This window comes from Meles meles, chromosome 12, assembly GCF_922984935.1.
Source record: "Meles meles chromosome 12, mMelMel3.1 paternal haplotype, whole genome shotgun sequence".
Classification (NCBI taxonomy): domain Eukaryota; kingdom Metazoa; phylum Chordata; class Mammalia; order Carnivora; family Mustelidae; genus Meles; species Meles meles.
The window spans coordinates 24,818,671-24,838,290 of NC_060077.1; positions in this window are offsets into that span (position 1 = coordinate 24,818,671).

Here is a 19,620-nt window from a genome sequence, read left to right on the forward strand (position 1 = left end):
CATTGTGACAGGTGTGAGGTGATAGCTCATTGTAGTACCATCTTGAAATTTTTTTTTTAAGATTCTATTTATTTATTTGACAGAGAGAGAGCACAAGTAAGCAGCGCAGCAGGCAGAGGGAGAGAGAGAAGCAGGCTCTCTGCTGAGCAGGGAGCCCGATGCGGGGCTCGATCCCAGGACCCTGGAATCATGACCTGAGCCGAAGGCAGCCGCTTAACCAACTGAGCCACGCAGGTGCCCCCCATCTTGAAATTCTTAATAATTTCCAAGGAAGGACCCCCGCATTTTCATTTTGAACTGGGCACCGTAATTTGCATAGGCAACCCTGTGTCCAGAGATAACAGCTCTGTTCTAGGTGACTCTGCCTCCAAGGCATGAGATAACTGCTGACAGGGGCTGATTTCTAGCCCGATGGGACAGCAAGGCAACAGGAACCGATCTGAGGTAAGATGGCGGGGGGTGGGGGGGGCGCTGCTCCAGAGTGTCTTGCTCCTTAATGTTCCCTGTTATAAGCATTCAGAAGGGACCGGTTTCAGATTCCACTTGCTCAAGAGCCAGATTGGGAGGAAACCGGTACTTGCTGGTAAGAGATTTGTCAAAACCAGAGTGATGTGCTCTAAGGTGTCATGTTAAGAATGACAGATGAGCAGATGAGGTCCAGGAGCCCAAAAGGGAAAAATCAGATCAAAGTGAGAGGGAGGGGGAGACATGAGGTTTCTCCAAATCTTAGGAGTCTTTACTTTCCTATATAGACATTCAAGGAGGCCTGTGCATTTTTTTAAATAGTCCTGATGTTGGAGACATTACCAAAGCAGGAAATAAGATGGAAATGGCTATGGATGGTGGTGGTGGGGAGCGTCTTCAAGTCAAAGGATTCAGGCAGAGCTGGCAAGCTGATGGGAGTAGCCCTCCATTGCATTAGCTAGAATAGGCCACGCCTAAGGGAAGAAAGAAATGGGCAGAGTGAGCTGAACCTCATTACAAGGAAGAGGAGTGATTGGTAATAACACCTGCTATCATTTGTTCAGCACATACTGTGTTGGGCGCTGTACCACACGCATATGCGGCGTAACAAATTGTCCCAAAATTTAACGGCTCAAAACAATGATAATTTATTATCTACTGTTTCTCTGGGTCAAGATTCAGGAACAGTTTAGCTAAGTGGTTCTGGCTTAGGGCCTCCTGTGAAGTTATAATCAAGATGTCACGCAGGGAGGCACTTATCCGAAGGCTTGACTGGGGCTAGATGAACAATGTCCAAGTTGGCTCACTCCTGTGGCTGGCAAGTTGATGCTGACTGCTGAGGCCTCAGTTCCTTGCCACTTGAACTGCTCTGTGGGGCTCCTCAACACGTGGTAGGTGGCTATCCCTGGACCAAGTGATGCAAGAGAGTGGAAGATGGAAGTTTCAATGTCTTTTATGATGGAGTCTCAGAAATCACACTCCATCATTTCCACCATATTCTGTTGGCACAGAGGTCAGCTCCATCCCGTGTGGGAGACAACTACACGAGGGTATAAATACAAGGAGTTGGCAATCATTGGTGGCCACGAGAGGAAAATCATGCCAGGCGCCACAGCAGTTTACTTGCATGATCTCGTTTAATCATCACAACAGGATTTGTAATATTTTCCCCTACTCAGAGGGAAAGAGCATATTTAATATCAAACAACTAATAAATAGGAGAGTTAGGATTTGAACCCAGTTGTCCCTTGGATATGTCTGAACTCTGTGGTGAGCAGCAGTGATGCAAGCAAGGATGGACAGAAATGTTAACAAAACCCAATTAGACACTGGACCCCAAGTAGGAAGATGTGTTTCTCTCCTCTGGAGAGTCCCAAGGTATCTTCTCCCCAAATGCCTCACAGGTCATGAGGAGCTTTGGTCTTGGGAGGACAAAAAGCAGGAGACAGAGAAAGGGGCTGCCTCACTCCAGTCCCTCTTCATTTCTCTCCATGAGGAAGGACTGCTACTCCAAATGAGTCTGATTCTAGAACAGTGACAGAGTTGAATTTACTAGTGGTCAGGGTCACTCTTAGATGATCTTTCATACACACACACGCACACACACACACACTATCCTCACACATACATGCACAAACATGTGCACACACACACTGTCATGCGCACGTGCATACCACACACATGCACATACGTGCACACACGCACACACACGCCACACACTCTCCTCTTAGGCTTTCTCCTCCTGAGTGACCAAATGATTCCTTTTTTTCCCATAAATATTTAGTGAGCATCTACTGTATGCCTGGCATGGTGCTGGGTGCAAGAGATACAGTGGCATTAAAAATAGACATGATTGGGGCCCCTGGGTGGCTCAGCGGGTTAAAGCCTCTGCCTTTGGCTCGGGTCATGATCCCGGGGTCCTGGGATGGAGCCCCACATTGGAATCTCTGCTCTGCGGGGAGCCTGCTTCCTCCTCTCTCTCTGCCTGCCTCAATGCCTACTTGTGATCTCTGTCTGTCAAATAAATAAATAAACTCTTTAAAAAAAATAGACATGATCTCTCCTAGCCAATGCAATAAGACAAGAAAAGGAAGTGTGTGTTTGGGTGGCTCAGTCAGTTAAGCATCTGCCTGTGGCTCAGGCCATGATCTCAGGGTCCTAGGATCAAGCCCTGCATCAGGCTCTCTGCTTCTCCCACTGTCCCTCCCCCTTATTTATGCTCTCTCTCAAATTAGTAAATAATATCTCAAAAGAAAAAAAAAAAACAAGAAAAGGAGATAAAAAGTATTCAGAGTAGGAGGGAAGAAATAAAACTGTCTTTGTTTACTGATGACATGATTATCTATGAAAAAAAAACCCTCCCAGAAATAATAAGTGATTTTAAAAATTTGCAGAACAAGATTAATATACAAAGTTAATCCTTTTCCTATATACCAGCAATAAACAAGTGGAATTTGAAATTTAAAAAATATATACCATTTATATTAACACCCCCTAAAATGAAATACTTAAATATAAATCTTTAAAAAAAAATGTACAAGATCTGCATGAAGAAAACTACAAAAGTCGGATGAGTGAAATTAAAGAAAAACTAAATAAATGGAGAGCTATTCCATGTTCATGGACAGGAAGACTCAGTGTTGTCAATACATTGATTCTTCCCAACTTGATCTATAGATCCAATGCAATCCCAACCAAAATCTTAGCAAGTTATTCTGTGGATATGGACAAACAGAGTCTTAAGTTTATACGGAGAGGCAAAGACCCTCCGAATAGCCAACATAATATTGGGTCTCCGAATAGACCCAAAGAATAGCCAACATAATATTGAAAAAGAAGAATAAAGTGGAGGACTGACACTATCCAATCTCAAGATTTATTATAAAACTATAGTAATCAAGACAGTGTGGTATTGGTAAAAGAATAGACAAATAGATCAATGGAACAGAATAGAAGGCCCAGAAATAGACTCCCATAAATATAGCCAACAGATCTTTGACAAGGGAGTGAAGGCCCAATAGAGCAAAGATAGTCTTGTCAACAAATGGTGTTGGGACAACTGGACATCCATATTGTTTAAAAATCTAGACCCAGATCTTACACCCTTCACAAAAATTAACTCAAAATGGATCACAGATCTAAATGTAAAATGAAAAACTATACTAAGAAAAACCTATAAAATTCCTAAAAGATAACTTAAGAGAAAACCTACATGGCCTTGTGTATGGAGATGATTGTTTTTGGTATGCCAACAACAAAGACAGAATGAAAGAAGTCCTTGACAGACCACAGTTCGTTAAAATTAAAAACTTCTGCTCTGCAAAGACAATGTCAAGGGAATGAGAAGACAAGCTACAGACTGGGAAAAAAAAATATTTGCCAAAGATACATGTGATAAAGGTCTATTATCAAAACTATACAAAGAACTCTTAAAACAACAACAAGCTTAAAAAGTAGCCCAAAGAGCTTAACATACAACTCACCAAGAAGATATGCAAATTGCATATAAGCATTTGAGAAAATGCTCCACATCCTGTGTCCTCAGAGAAATGCAAATTAAAACAACATTGAGATACCACTATACGCCTATTAGAATGACCCAAACCCGGAACACTGACAACACCAAATGCCGGTGAGGATGTGGAACAATAGGAACTTTCATTCATTGCTGGTGGGAACGCAAAACAGTACAACCGCTTTGGAGATAGTTTGGTGGTTTCATACAAAATTAAACATACTCTTACTATATGATCCAGCAATCATTCTCCTTGGTATTTACCAAAAGGAGTTGAAAATGTACGACCACATAAACCCCTGAACATGGATTTTTATAGCAGCTTTACTCATAAATTGTCAAATTTTAGACACAACCAAGATATCCTTCAGTGGATGAATGGATAGGTAAACTGTGGTATACCCAGACAGTGGAATATTATTCAGCACTAAAAAAGGAATAAGCTATGAAACCACGAAAAGAGGTGGAGGTAACTTAAATGCGTATTACTAAGTGAAAGAAGCAAATTTGAAAAGGCTACATGCTGTATGATTCCAAGGATATGACATTCTGAAGAAGGCAAAACTGTGGAGATGGCAAAAGTCAGTGGTTGGCAGGAGATTAGGGGGAAGGAGGAATGAATAGGCGGAGCAAAGAGGAAAGGAAAAATACTCTGTATGATACTATGATGGTAGATACATGTCATTACACATTTGGCCAAACCCACAGAATGTACCACACCTAGAGTGAACCTTACTGTGAACCATGGACTTTGGGGAATACTGATGTGCCAATAGAGGTTCACTGATTGTAACAAATGTCTCGCTCTGAAGGATGGTGCCGATGGGGAAGGCAATGCATGTTGATGATGCGGCAGGGGATATATGGGAAATCTCTGTAGCTTTCTTTCAATTTTGCTGTGAACTTGAAACCGTACTTGAACTTCATCACGTGATCATGCACCCCGAGTAGAGCGGCCTTCTGGGTGTCCCTGCTCTTCTGATCACATCCGCTGCACTCCCTCACCCCTTCCATTCAGCACTGGGCACAAGCGTGGGGGAGGCCTCCTAGACCTAGAGCCTGAGCCTTGGACTCTGCCCAGTTTGCCAGAGGTCCACATTATGGAATTGATCATTAGCTTAGATAATGATAACATGTATTGTAGATCCTGCCAAAGTTACAGATGCCATCCCTTCATGACTCTTTGAGTCACAGTGAAATGGAACTTTCCAGAAATCAAGAGACCAAGATCAAAGGTTTTTTACTGTTCTTTCCTTCTCTGCCCAAGACTGTGCTAAGCAGTTTATAGATATGGCTCGTTTCTGCTTCCTGCCTTCTGTTGGTGGTGGGATTTCTTTGTCCAGGCAATACAGGGCTCTGCAGTGGTGAAACTCAGCATGGCCTAGCTCTGCGGGCACAGCTCATGATGACTTCAAAGGACAGAGGGGACGTTTTCATGGCCCCTCCTCAGACAGAAACAGGGGGCTCAGCAGAACCCTCTGACTCGCTTGAGGCAGGTCACACCTCTCTTAGCTCATCTGGGACCCCTGGCGGTGAGTCCCCCTTTGCTCTCTCATCAAACAGTTCACAGCAAGCCCCAAACGCTGGGGCGGAAGGGGGGATTTCCCACAGGAATTTGGCCCTGGTTGCAATATGTTTTATCATCTGGAAGGCCACATAAAGCCTTGTGTGGCTTCCTCAGGATCAGTGGTCACAGTTCTTTAATCCCAAAGAAGGCTTCACCTGGTGACGTCACCCGGTGACGTCAAAGGGCAGTGCAGGCTTTTCTGAGAGTGTCCCAGAACCAAGTTGTATATTGATTTCCTTTTTGTCAGTGTCTGTGCATTTCACTAACTGGGGACCTCCCTGGAAGCAGGATCTGAGCGTTCCTGGGGCTCCCAGCCAGACACCGGGTCTGAGAACTACAATCCCACGATGACTTCAGCCATACGTCTATGGGCAGCAGGGGCACCCAGCAGAAGGCAAGGGTGGTGGACGATGCCAGGTGGAGTGTGTATTTGGTGGGTGGGCCCATAAGTGCATGTGAGAGAGTCTTGGGACCCTCAGATAGCATGCTGGGAGCACCCCATCTATAGACCAGGCCTACCTAAGTTACCTCTGGTTCCAGATGTAAATATCGGGGCCAAGAAATTTAAAGCCCCGATCCAGAAAGTCTGCCCATCAAAGCTGGACCACAACCCTCTGTCCCCGTGCAGGCACTCCTGTAGCATCCTGGGCAAGTGGCCCTCTACCTCTTCTTGCATGTTCCTAGAGGAGAAAGCTCATACCTCTCCAGGCAGCTGGTCCTGCATTCAACAGGTAGGACTTGTGTCTGTCCAGCCCTTTGACTCCTGTTGGCTCAGAAATATGGGCCTTGTCCTCACCCGTCTCCCAATCCCATCTATTACCCTTTATCCCTCTGCCACCACTGAGGTCAAGACGCAATCATCCCTTGCTGTGTGGCCATAAGAGCATCCTCAGTGGTCTTCCTCCTCCTACCCATTCTCCTCCCTCCCCCACAGGGGGGTCCTTCTTAAACCTAGGGCTGACCAGCCCTCTCCTGCCTAAAGCTTTCCATGGCTCCCCAGTGCTCCCAGAATAAGAGGGCTTCCAGGGCTTTCATGAACTTGCCTCAACTGATCTCTCCAACTTCAGTGATACTACTACTACTAATAATAAAGATAATAATAATAAGATGATGATGATGATGATTGTCAATAGGTACACAGCACCTATCAAGCTCTAGGCACTGTTAAATGCCCCAAAGGCATCAACTCACTTCATCTTCTCACTAGCTAGAAGGGTGGGCTCTCCCGCATCCCTAGCTCATGCCCAGCTTCCATTCTGTACAGCCCACACTCTCTCTGTCCCTCACACACTCTTTCCTCAGCCCCGAACACACCTCCACCGCCTTTTTGCCAGGCTAAAACCATCCCTTCCTCTGTCCCCCATAAGGTCATCCCTGGGCATCTGTCTATCCCTACTGAAGCCCTGGGACCAGCTACATAATCTGCAAGGCTCAGTATGAAATGAAAATAAGGGGCCCTTATTCAAAAATCATGAAGAATTTCCAAACAGTGACAGAGCATTAAACCAAGTACAGGGCCGTTCTGAGCTCAGGGTCTTACGTGACTATGCAGGTCACACACCCATGACATCTGCCCATGGGTCCCTGCCACACTTTGATAAGAGCTCTGCATTATATCCTGTGCCGTTGGCCCTTCAAAGAGTCCGGCCCTGACTGATAGCGGTGTCCTTTCTATGCTACCAAGGTCTCCTGGCTGAACCACTAGATGGAGAGCGTTGCTGGCTTGACTCTCCAGGAGACCAATGGATTCCCATGCCTGTCCCAGTGCCAGCTACACATTAGAGGCCCCCTGGTCCTGGTTGGGGGCATGAAGGGGTCCACACAGCGATCCCAGGAATCATGAGCAGATCCACTCTGGGTCCTTGCACTCGGCATGGTGTGCAATGCCTATGGCAGAGGCCAGCCCTCCTGAGACGCCCCACTACCCTGCACCCTGGGCTCCTCAAGCCAACAGGGGAGACTGGCTGAGCTGGGTGGGGAGACTGGGTTTTCTGGCAAGTATGGAAGGGAAGAGGTCAGAAGAAGAGGCCCTTCCCAGAGGAGCGGTAGTGAGGGGTGAGGGAAAAGGAGTGGGCATAGGGGTGTGCAGAAATCTCAGAGGTCCAGGCAGCAGGAGCTTTAGAAACACACATGTATGTGACAGGCACATCCAATTATCCAAGGAGAACCTTCTGAGGATACCCAGGACCCCAGGGAGTATTTTGCTAAGCCCAGAAGGAAGGACATGAGATTGACTACAAGAACCCACCCCAACCCTGTGGCTGTGTCCCTAGATATGACCTCCTCAGGGTTGTATCCCCTTGGCTGTATTCCTGTGACCGTGTCATATGGCTGTGACTCTGTGACAGACAGCCTTCTAGAAACAGAGAAGCCAGGACACAAACATACAGTGCCTGTATCCCTCCTAAGTGGGCACAGAATCCAGTGTGACTCTGTGGCCAGAGGTTCATTAACTGGCCCAGTCACCATCTCAAAGCTCAGGTCCCTCAAGAGGGTGGAAACTGACATTTGGGCACCAGCCCGGCCCAGTAGAGAGGACCTGTGATGAGAACAATCAGGGAGGCAGCCACTGGCACCAAAATGTAGACAGGCCCAGGGCCAAGGTGACATTGAACCTGCACCTCCCTCTTGAACCTCTCCTTGCTTACAGGCCCTGGACAGGCCATCCCTGCACAGCCTGAGTTTTCACCACGGCTGAGAAATACTCCTGAAATCTCTCTAACAACCCCTGACCTTCTCTTCATTGCTTGGACTGGCTCAGGGTTTCTCCACATTCAACCTAATTCGCATTTATACGGCTCCCTACCCAACAGCAACAAAATGCACATCTTTGCAAGCACATGGAACATTGACCAAGATAAGACTGTATGCTGGGCCGTAACACTAATCTCAGCGAATTTTTAAAAAAACGAAGAGAACTTCCACCTTAAGAAACTAGAGGAAGAAGGAAGAGGAGGAGGAAGATGAGGAGAAGATTAGTGAGACCCAAAGTAAGTAGAAAAAAGGCATAAAAATCAAAGTGAAAATCAAATAAAGGGAAAACAGAAAAACAGTAGAGAAAATCACCGAACCAAATCTGATTCTTGGAGAATAACAATAAACTGATTAACCTCTAGCCAGACTGACCAGTAAAAGAAAAAAAAAAAAAAGAAAGACACACTACAAAAGTGATATCACTATAGATTCTACACATATTTAAAAGACAAAAAGGTAAAATTTTGAACAACTTTATGCCAGTTAAATTGGCAATTTAGGTGAAATGGACAAGTTCCCAGAAAGACATGATTTACCAAAGTAGATTCAAGAACCAAGAGAAACCAGAATACCTATCTATTAAAGACTAGGAATTTGTAGCCGAAAATTTTTCTACAAACAAAACTTTAAGTCTAAGCGGCTTCTGGGCCCGGGATTCTACCAAATATTTAAGGAAGAAATACTACCCATTCTATACAAACTTCCATAAAATTGACTAGGAAGACATGTTTCCCAATTCATTCCATGAGGCCATTATTTCCTTGATACCAAACCGGACAAGAGTATTACAAGAATAGAAAAAGTATAGTCCAATATCACTCACGAACAGCAAAACAAAAACTCTTAACACGGTTTTAGCAAGTTGAATCCACTATATATAGCAAATTCTCTCCATTCTTATTTTTCTGGGACAGTCTTTATTCTACCTTCAGTTTTGAAAGATAGCTTTTGCTGGATATAAGATTCTGGGCTGACTTATTTTTTCCTTCATTGCTTCATCTTTCAGGGTTGTTTCTTTTTTTTTTTTTTAAGATTTATTTATCTATTTGAGAGAGAGGGAGAGAGAGTGGGGGAGGAACAGAGGGAGAGGGAGAGAGAGAATCCCAAGCAGACTCCCCACCAAGGGCAGAACCTAATGCTGGGCTCAATCCCAGGACCCCAGGATCATGAGGCGAGCTGAAATCAAGAGTCGGACACTTAACTAACTGAGCCACTCAGGCACCCCTCTAACATTGTTTCTGATAAGAAGTCAGCCTTACTGAGGCTATCTTGTTGATGGTGACTCATTTTTCTTTCTGCTGTCAAGAATTTGTCTTTGAACATTTTACTCTGTGTTTGGGTGTGGATCTATTCACATTTTCCCTACTTGGAGTCCATGAAGCTTTTTGGATATGTAAATGTTTTTATCAAATTCGGGGATGTTTTCAGCCATTATTTCTCTAAATAGTTTTTCTTCTCCTTTCATCATCTCCTCTCCTCTAGGGCTCTCATTATGCATGTGTTGGTATGTTTAATGGTGTTTCACATTTCTCTAAGGCTCTGTTCATTTTTCTGCATTCTTTTCTCTCTGTGTTCATCAGACTGCATAATCTCCATCAGTCTCTCCAAAAGTTTGCCGATTCTTTCTGAGTTGAGGTGGGGAGGGGAGGGAGGATGGGCTCAAATGCTACACACTCTTGCTGTTCTGAGATTTAGTAGATTTTCTTGAATAAACGTTTCTTTGTTTGCTATATAACCTTATGGGCATTTTTCAGAGATTTTAAATGGTTGGTTTTTTCAAATAGATTTTTACCAATTATGATTGTTTCTCTGGGGAGTGGGGCCACAGAGTTCCTCTCACCACTATTCCAGGAGCCATCTCTGAACATATAATCAATGTATATAATGTATAAAAAGAGTAATACATCAGGACGCCTGGGTGGCTCAGTCAGTTAAACGTCCGCCTTTGACTCAGGTCATGATCCCAGGGTCCTGGGGTAGAGTCCTGCATCGGGCTCCTTGCTCAGCAAGGAGTCTGCTTCTCCCTCTTCCTGCTGCTCCCCCTGCTTGGGCTCTCTCTGTCTCTGGCAAATCAATAAATAAAATCTTCAAAAAATATTTTTATTTTTTATTAATTTTTTAAAAGATTTTATTTATTTGACAGAGACACAGCGAGAGAGAGAACACAAGCAGGGGGAGTGGGAGAGGGAGAAACAGACTTCTCGTGGAACAGGAAGCCCAGTGCATGGCTTGATCTCAGGACCCCAGGATCATGACCTGAGCCGAAGGTAGATGCTTAATGATGGAGCCACCCAGGCACCCCTAAAAAATATTTTTAAATAGTATTTACAATAGCATAAAATATGAAATATTTAGAAATAAAAACAATACAAAATGTTAAACATTGTACAGAACATTCTTGTGAGAAATTTTGAAAGTCTAAATAAGTGGAGAGGTATATCACGTCCGTGGGTGGAAAGACGCACTGTTGTCAAGATGTCAACTCCCCCTAGATCGTTCTATAGATTTCAACATAAACTTAGTCTAAATTCCAGCAGGCTTTTTGTGGAAATCAATGAGCTGATTCTAGAATTTATATGGAAATGCAAAGGACTTAGAATAGTCAAAATAACCTTTAAAAAAAAAAAAAAGAACAGGGATGCCTAGGTGGCTCAGTCATTTGGGCATCTGCCTTCAGCTCGGTTATATCCTGGGGTCCTGGGATTGAATCATGCATTGGACTCCCTGCTCAGCAGGGAACCTGCTTCTCCCTCTGCCTGCCACTCCCCCTGCTTGTGCTCTCTCTCTCCCTGACAAATGGATAAAATCTTCCTTAAAAATTTAAAATTAAAAAATGAAAAAGAACAAAGTTGGAGGACTTAAATCCCTGGTCTCAAGACCTAATTTAAAGCCATAGCAATTAAGACAGTGTAGTATTGGTATAAAAATAGACAAGTAGCTTACTGGAACAGAAAAAAGGGTCCAGAAAAAGACCCATATATGCCTAGGTCCACTGATTTTTTAAAAGATACAAAGGCATTTTTGTGGGGCGCCTGGGTGGCTCAGTGGTTTAAGCCACTGACTTCGGCTCAGGTCATGATCTCAAGGTCCTGGGATCGAGTCCCACGTCAGGCTCTCTGCACTGAAGGGAGCCTGCTTCCCTCTCACTCTCTCTGCCTGCCTTTCTGCCTACTTGTGATCTCTCTCTGTCAAAATTAATAAATAAAATCTTTTAAAAAAAAGGCATTTTTGTAGAGAAAGGGTAGTATTTTCAACAAATAGGTGCTGAAACAATTATAGTGTGCTGAATGGTACTCCTTTTCGGAAGATATGTCCACATCTTAATTCCTGGAACCTGTGGATATTAACTTATCTGGGGAAAAAAACCAAATAAGTTAATATGCAGATGTAATTAAGTTAAGGGTCTTGAAATGAGAAGATTTTCTTGGATTGTATGTGTGGGCCCTACATCTAACAACAAATATTTTTATAAGAGGCACACAAAGGGAAGATGGTGTGAACTCAGAGGCACAGCTGGGAGCAAGGTGCCCACAAGCCAACGAATGCTGAGCAGCCACCTATAGCCAGAAGACATGACCAACAGATCTTCCTACGGAGTTCCCAGAAGGAGCATGACTCTGACAACACCTTGATTGCAGAATTCTAGCCTCCAGAACTGTTACACAGTAAGTTTCTACTGCTTTAAGCCACAAAGTATGTGGTCACTTGTCTTGGCATCCTCAAGAGATGAATACAGACATCCATATGTAATTTTTTATTTTTATTTATTTTTAAGGGTTTTATTTATTTGACACAGAGACACACAGCAAGAGAGGGAACAGAAGCAGAGGGAGTGAGAGAGGGAGAAGCAGGCTTCCCGCCTAACAGGGAGCGCAATGGCGCAATGTAGGGCTTGATCCCAGGACCCAGAGATGGCGACCTGAGCCGAAAGCAGATGCTTAAGGACTGACCCACCCAGGCTCCTCTTCACATGCAATTTTTTAAAAAAGAGTTTTGGGGGGGCGCCTGGGTGCTCAGTGGGTTAAGTCTCTGCCTTCAGCTCAGGTCATGATCTCAGGGTCTCATGATATCTCTGCTCAGCAGGGAGCCTGCTTCCCTCTCTCTCTCTGCCTGCCTCTCTGCCTACTTGTGATCTCTCTCTCTCTCTGTCAAATAAACAAATAAAATCTTTTTAAAAATAAATAAAAATAAAAAAGAGTTTTGATCCACACCATGCACTATCTATTAAAATTAACTCAACATAGATCATAAGCCTAGATAGAAAACCTAAAACTATAAAGCTTCTAAAGAAAACATCAGGGGGAAAATGTTTGCAACCTTGGGTTAGGCAAAGGTTTTTGAGATATGACGCCAAAAACAAATCCACAAATCAAGTATCAATAAACTGAACTTCACCAAAATTTAGAACATCTGCTTCTTGAAAGGCAATGTCGAGAGAATGAAAAGACAAGTCACAGAATAAAAGAAAACATTTGAAAATCACCGATCTTATAAAAGACTTGTATCCAGAATATATAAATGTCAAAATATGACAATATGAAAATAAACAACTCAGTTTAAAAATGTGGGGGAGGGGGCAAACAATGTGAACAAACATTTTAGCAAAAAAAAAATCCATTTATGAATGGCAAATATGAAAAGGACCTCAATATCATCAGTCACTAGGAAAATGCAAATTAAAACCACATGAGGCCACTGCACACATGTTAGAATAGGCCAAAAAAATTTTTTAAACTTTTATTTAAAGATTTTTATTTTTTTTAAGATTTTATTTATTTATTAGAGTGAGAGAGAGCACAAATGGGGGGGGGCGAGAGAAGGGCAGAGGGAGAAACAGGCTCCCCACTGAGCAGGGAGCCTGATGCGGGGCTCGATCCCAAGACCCTGAGATCATGACCTGAGCAGAAGGCAGATGCTCAACCAACTGAGCCACCCAGATGCCCCTAAAGATTTTTTATTTTTATATTTAGAAAATCTCTACACTCAACATGGGGCTCAAACCCACAACCTCGAGACCAAGAGTCATGTGCTTCACCAACAGAGCCAGCCCGGCGCCCCTAGAATGGCTGAAATTAATGAATGACTATACCAGCAGTTGGTGAGAATGAGGGGCAACTGTCGTTCTTGTACAGACTGTTTTATAACAGTTCTGGAAACCAGTTTGGCAGTTTCTCTACAAGTTCACATAGTCCTTCTCTATGACCCAGCAATTCCCCTCCCAGGTCTCTCTGCCCAAGAGAAATGAAAATTCATGTCCACATAAACACTTGTATGCAAATGCCCTGAGCAGCTTTATTCATGAAAGCCCCAGTCTGGAAACCCCCATCTGGATCATCAACAAGTGGATAGATAAAAAAGCTGTGAAGTAGCTTTAGCAGTGAGAGGGATTGAACTATTGATGTACATTTCTTTTTTTTTTTCTATAGTAGATATTTAATAATAGATTTTTTAAATTAACATATAATGTATTATTTGCCCCAGGGGTACAGGTCTGTGAATCATCGGGCTTACACATTTCACGGCACTCACCATGGCACGTACCCTCTCCCATGTCCATTACCCACTGATGTACGTTTCAATGGAGGAAACATATAATAATTATGTAGAGTGAAAGACGCTAGAAAAAAAACAACAGTAGATAATGCCAAATAATCTATAGTGACAGAAAGCAGATCAGTGGTTGCCTGGGGAACAGGGAAAGGTGGAGGAAGGAAGGGAATACAGAGAGCACTAGGTAGCTTTGGGGGGTCCTGGGGGACAAGTGGGGGGATGGTTAGGTTCATTATCTTGATTGTGAGGAAGGTTTTCCAGATTTAGACATATGTCACATCTGATCAAATTGTACACTTTAAGTGTGTACAGTTTATAGTAGTCAATTTTACCCTCATTAACACTGCTTAAAATAACGTCATATGATATATGACATAATATAATATAATTTTTTTAAATAAAGAGGCTGCTGTGCTGAGGGTTGGAGGCCTCCTCTTCTCTCTTCAAAGGGGCATCAGGAAGCAAAGTCAGGTCATCCGACCAGAGCTTGTGCCCTTAACTGTCTCCTGCCTCTGGCTATTCACCAAGGATGGTCCTTTTGGGGGCCAAAATGTAATCCAGATTCCCTAGAATAGCATAGCACCCAGAGCACATAAGCCCACATGAAGCTTTCATATGTCACTTTCATCTGTGATAATAATGATGCTGACGATTATGATTTTGCTTTTCTTGTCCCATGTTCCTCAGTCCCCATAAGCCCCTTGAAAATAGCTCCTAGTTCCCAGAACAGTATATTCCTACCTCAGGGCCTTTGCACAGGGTGTCTCCTCACCCAGTGGAACCAATCTCTTCCCTCTCCACAATTTAATTTTCCTCATCCTTCAGCTGTCAACTTACAAAGATTTTCTCTGACCTGCACCCGCACGCCCAAGCCCTGCCATCCAAACTAGGTCCTCATTACTCGCTACACAAACCTTGCCTCACTCCCAGCCATTCTTTCCTTATCGCCACGTAGAGTTAGGCTTATCTGACTAGGGGTTCGCCTCTGGTCTGTTTTCTGGGCCAGTCGTGCCTGTTTCTGCGTGTTTCTTTACAAGCTGAGCTCGGGCTCTGAGTGGGCGCTCGCAAACGTGTGTAGGGCGAGTGAGGACATTCCCCACACAACGCCCGGTAGGCCCAGGCCACAGAGCCCGCATTGACTCTCCCGGGGATTCAGTCTGCCACGTTCCACCCAGCAGGCAAATTTCAGAGCTGACATTAATTCAGACCCCACATACATGATTCTTACTGAGTAAGACATCAAGACAATCTCGCCCTTTGTCAGAACTGTGGGAGTTGCTCGTACGCGCAGAGAGAAGCCAGTCTAAAATCAGTCGCTTTTTGAAAGCATCAGCTCAAGAAATTAAGGATTCTGTCAGCGTGCCCTGAATTTCTGGGCGCAGCAATTAATTCCTCCGAGATTAAAGGATTGTTGTGTTGCTGATACATTATTATGCGGAGTGGGCTTGCTGTGAATTTTAAAACTTTAACCAGAATCCTCATTAACTGGGACCTTTTATCTGTGTGCAACTTCTAGAAGAGGCCGTGGCCAGAAAGTGAACTGACACAACCAAAAAAAAAAAAAAAAGCAAAACCCACCCTTCCAGGGGGGGTGTCCCCATGCACCTTCAGTGTGGGCAGCTGTTGTCCCTCCTCCTGATGGTAACATTTATTCATAACACTCTGGGCCCAGGCCGTACACCATCCTACTGAATCCTCGGCCACCCTATCAGGAGGCCAGGTTGTTACAATCTCCAGTTTACAGAGCTACAGGCTACGCTGATGAAGGCGGTGGGATGCCCCGCTCAGGCCTGTGAGGGGCCCAGGCCTGTTTGACCTCCAGGCCCCATGCTCGGCCCCATCTTCCACTGCATCCCCTTCTCCCTGGACGCTGAAGATTACAATACAGAAGGATGACTCCAAGGCCTTTTGAGTATACCTTCCTTCCAAGAAGCACCCCATCTCACTTGTGTGCTGAAAGGAAGGCTCTGCTGAGCACTGGGACCCGGGAGGCTGGAGGGAGCAGTGGAAGCCTGGCCACGTGTGAGGCTAAGGGTGACCCAGGGGCCAGGAGCTCTATCCTATGTCTGGAAATTTGGGGCTTCTCTCAGGTAGGGTCCAGCCTGCCTGCACTTATGGCAGAACTTGGATTCAGAGGCATCCCTGGAGGGGAGATTTCTAGGACCTCAGTCAGACGCTGGCTGAGACACCCCAAATTAAACTGGGTCCCCCAGCATTCTAGCCACTCCCTCTTTTTAGTCCACACAAATTTATACACATAGCCTTCAAGCGCACACGGCCACGTCCTCACCAACCCCCATGCCAAGGCAGACTAGGAACCAGGGCCCCACCCCCGCTCCCGCGCCCGTGTGGCTTCCCAGAGCCCTAGGACCTCCCTTTAGAAACTCTAGAAACTCAAAAGGAAACAGGTAAGGAGCTCTGGCATCCCCAAGAATATGCCCCCTTCCAGCTCCCCAAACGAGACTTAGGGAGACTGGCGGCCCCGAGAGCAGACACCGTCCCAGGAAGCAAGCTTCTTCCAAAACCAGAGCACCCGCTTGTCCCTCAGCCACGTAAGCGGAGGCGCTGCTGAGCGCCTCCACACAGCACAAAGCACTGATATTTTTCTCATTAAAAAAGAAAAAAAAAAGGAAATTCTGACACACACTACAACATGGGTGAACCTTGAGGACATTCTAAGTGAAGTTAGTCACAAAAGGATTGTATGTTTACTGTAGGCTCTGTGATCCCACTGATGCCTAGAATAGTCAAATCCACAGACAGAAGAATGACAGGTGCCAGGGGCTGGGGGACGAGGGGGAATGGGGCGTGAGCCTTTAACGGAGACACAGTTTCAATCTTGCAAGACAAAAAGCGTTCTAGAGGCAGGCGGCGGTGGCTGCACAATGGTAGAAGATTAGTAACTGCCACCAAACCCCTCACAAATGGTTAAAATGGTAAATTTTATATTATGTATATTTACCCCCATTTTTTTTTAAAGAATAAAAAAAAATCTCAAATTTCGCCTCCTCAAGCATCTTGCTGTTGGCGTTACCCATTGAACCCAGGCAACATCTGGAGGTAAGTTCTACTATTGCCCTTATTTTACAGGCGAGAAAACCAAGACTGGGGAGGCGCTGTGAGTGACCTGAGGTCACCCAGCAAGTAAGTGGCAGCCCGGGTTAATGCCCAGGGTCTGATTGCAAGGCCTGCTGTCTCCCCACCCGGGGCCCTGGCCACAAAGGGAGCCACCCCCTCCCTGACCACGTTCCACAGTTCTGCTCAGATTCCCCTGCCAGGGGACAGCAAACAGGATCCAGATGGCAGATCCCCCGCTGACCGGGATGGGGCCGAACTTGAAACCCCTCTGCCAGGGTTTCCAAATGCATCCCAGACTTCTGTCCTGGAAGCGTTTGGTGCCCTCCTGCTGGGGTGGCGGGGAGCAGAGAGGCAGCCAAACCTGGCCACAGGCCTTGTCAGTGACTGTTGGGGGACAAGGGCCTGGCACTGGCCCCTAGGTATTTCCACAGGCCCTGGAATGCCCAGTTCCCCCCTGATGGTGAGACTCATCTTAGTCTCACCGGCATTTGTGCCCCGGGGCGGCCATGACAAAGTACCCACAGATTGGGTGCATTGTCTCACGAGTCTGGGGCTGGAAGACTGAAACTGAGGTGTCAGCAGGGTTGGTTTCTTCTGAGGGCTGTGACGGAGAATTGGCTCCATGCCCTCTCCTGGCTTCAGTTGGCCTCAGGCTTTCCCCAGCCCCAAGATGGCCTCCCTGTGTCTTCACGTCATCTCCCTGCCATGCACGCCTGTCTGTTTCCGAATTCCCCCTTTGATAAGGACATGGTCATTATCATGGTGGTTTAGGGCCACCCTAGTGACCTCATCTTTGGTCTTCTGCAAAGACTATTTTACATCAGGTCCCATCCATAGGTTCCATGGAATTGGACTACAATGTCTTTTAATGGAGACATAATTCAACCCATAACTCCCTCCCCTGATGCCATTACTCCACTAGGTGCCCAGGAGGCCAGAAGGGAAGGTTCTGAGGCTCGGGGAAAACTGGCAAAGCCAAATACCATTTCACATACTCTCTAAGGTTTCAGGACTTTATAACCATCACAGTCACAAACTGAACGCTTGTGGTGTGGCGGATGCTAGGCCTTTGCACTCCTGGGTCCTCAGTGGCCGGGAGGCCGTTCCCAGCTATCTCATTTTGCAGGTGAGTGGCGTAGCTCTTTTTATTTATTTATTTATTTATTTTGAGTGACGTAGCTCTTAGTTGGAGGAATGAGGCTCAAATCATGGCCCCCCTGGAGTCAAAGGCTATCCTGGGAGGTTCAGGAGAGGAGGTATGTGAAAGGCGGTCATTTCAACCTCCTAAAAATATCTTTAGATTCTGGTGACTTCTCTCTACCCCCCATTGTGACCTCCTGTATCAGGGTCCAGATGCTGCTGTAACAAATTACCTCAAAGTGGGTGACTTGAGACATCAGAAATGTATTCCCTCACAGTTCTGGAGGCCAGAAGTCTGAAGTCAAGATGTCGGCAGCGCCTCCCTCCCTCCCAAGGCTCTGGGTGGCAGCGCCTCCCTCCCTCCCAAGGCTCTGGGTGGGGTCGGGGCTGGGCCGTTGGGGGCGGGGTGCCTCCATGCCGCTTGCAGCTTCTGGTGGCTCCAGGCATTCATTACTCTCTGTCTTCCCGAGGCCTCCTCTTCTCTGTCTCCCCTCTGGGTGTCTCTAATTAGGATATTTGTCATTGGATTTAGGATGAGCTGATCTCACCATCCTTAATTTAATTATATCTGCAAAAACACTTTGTCCCCAAAAGATCACATTCAGAGGTTCTAGGATCTGGACTTATCTTTTTTTTGGCGGGGGGGGTGGTCACCCTTCAACCCCCGTGTGTAGCTCTGGACACCATCATCCAAGCTGGGCCCGTCTCCTGACCTCCAGCCCTTACAGCCAGAGGGGTCTTACAAAAGCAGAGGCCAGCCCCCTATCCCTCCCGACTTAAGTCTCACAGTGGCTCCCAGGGCCTCGGCAAGCAGCCCAGACCCAGGACTTGGCCCTGCTGACCTCTCAGGCATCCGTCCCTCTGCTCCCCTCCCCCAACCCCATTCCCACCATACTGCCCTGCCCGTGGCCCCCATGGGACATCTGAGCCATCTCTTGCCTTCAGGCCCCCTCCATACTTCCACCACTGCTCCCACAACCTGGGACGCTTCCCTGGGTTCCACCTGGTTGACTCACTCATCACCATCAGCCAAGTCTCAGTTCCGATGCCCCTCCCTTGGCAACCTGGGCTGAGAGGCGCCTCCTCTGAGCTCCCACAGCCCCTGGGCTACCGCCGTCTTGAGCTACGGTGATGGTTTAGAGCATGGGCTCAGCCCTGCTCGGGGAGCTCGGCCGGAGAAGGCCCACATCGCCCACGCCCATCTCGCTCACTGCAGATGGTCGCCGTCCACCATCCAGCTGGTGTCCTGCCGTGCCCCTGGGGGGCATGAATGTCCCCCGTGCCTGAACCTTTCCCTCCACCTCCCACGCCTGCTGGTCTTCCTTCCTCAGAGTCTTGAAGAAATACTTCTTTCTTGCCTTTAAAACCTTAAGTTCCATTTGAATGTGTGTGTTTTATATAGAACAGCTTTATTGCAATATAATTTACATTCACAATTCAGCTATTTAAAGTGTACAAGTCCATGGTCTTTGGTATATTCAGAGTTGGGCCACCATCCCTGCAATCAAATTCAGAATATTTTCATTGTCCCCAAAGTAAATCTTATACATAT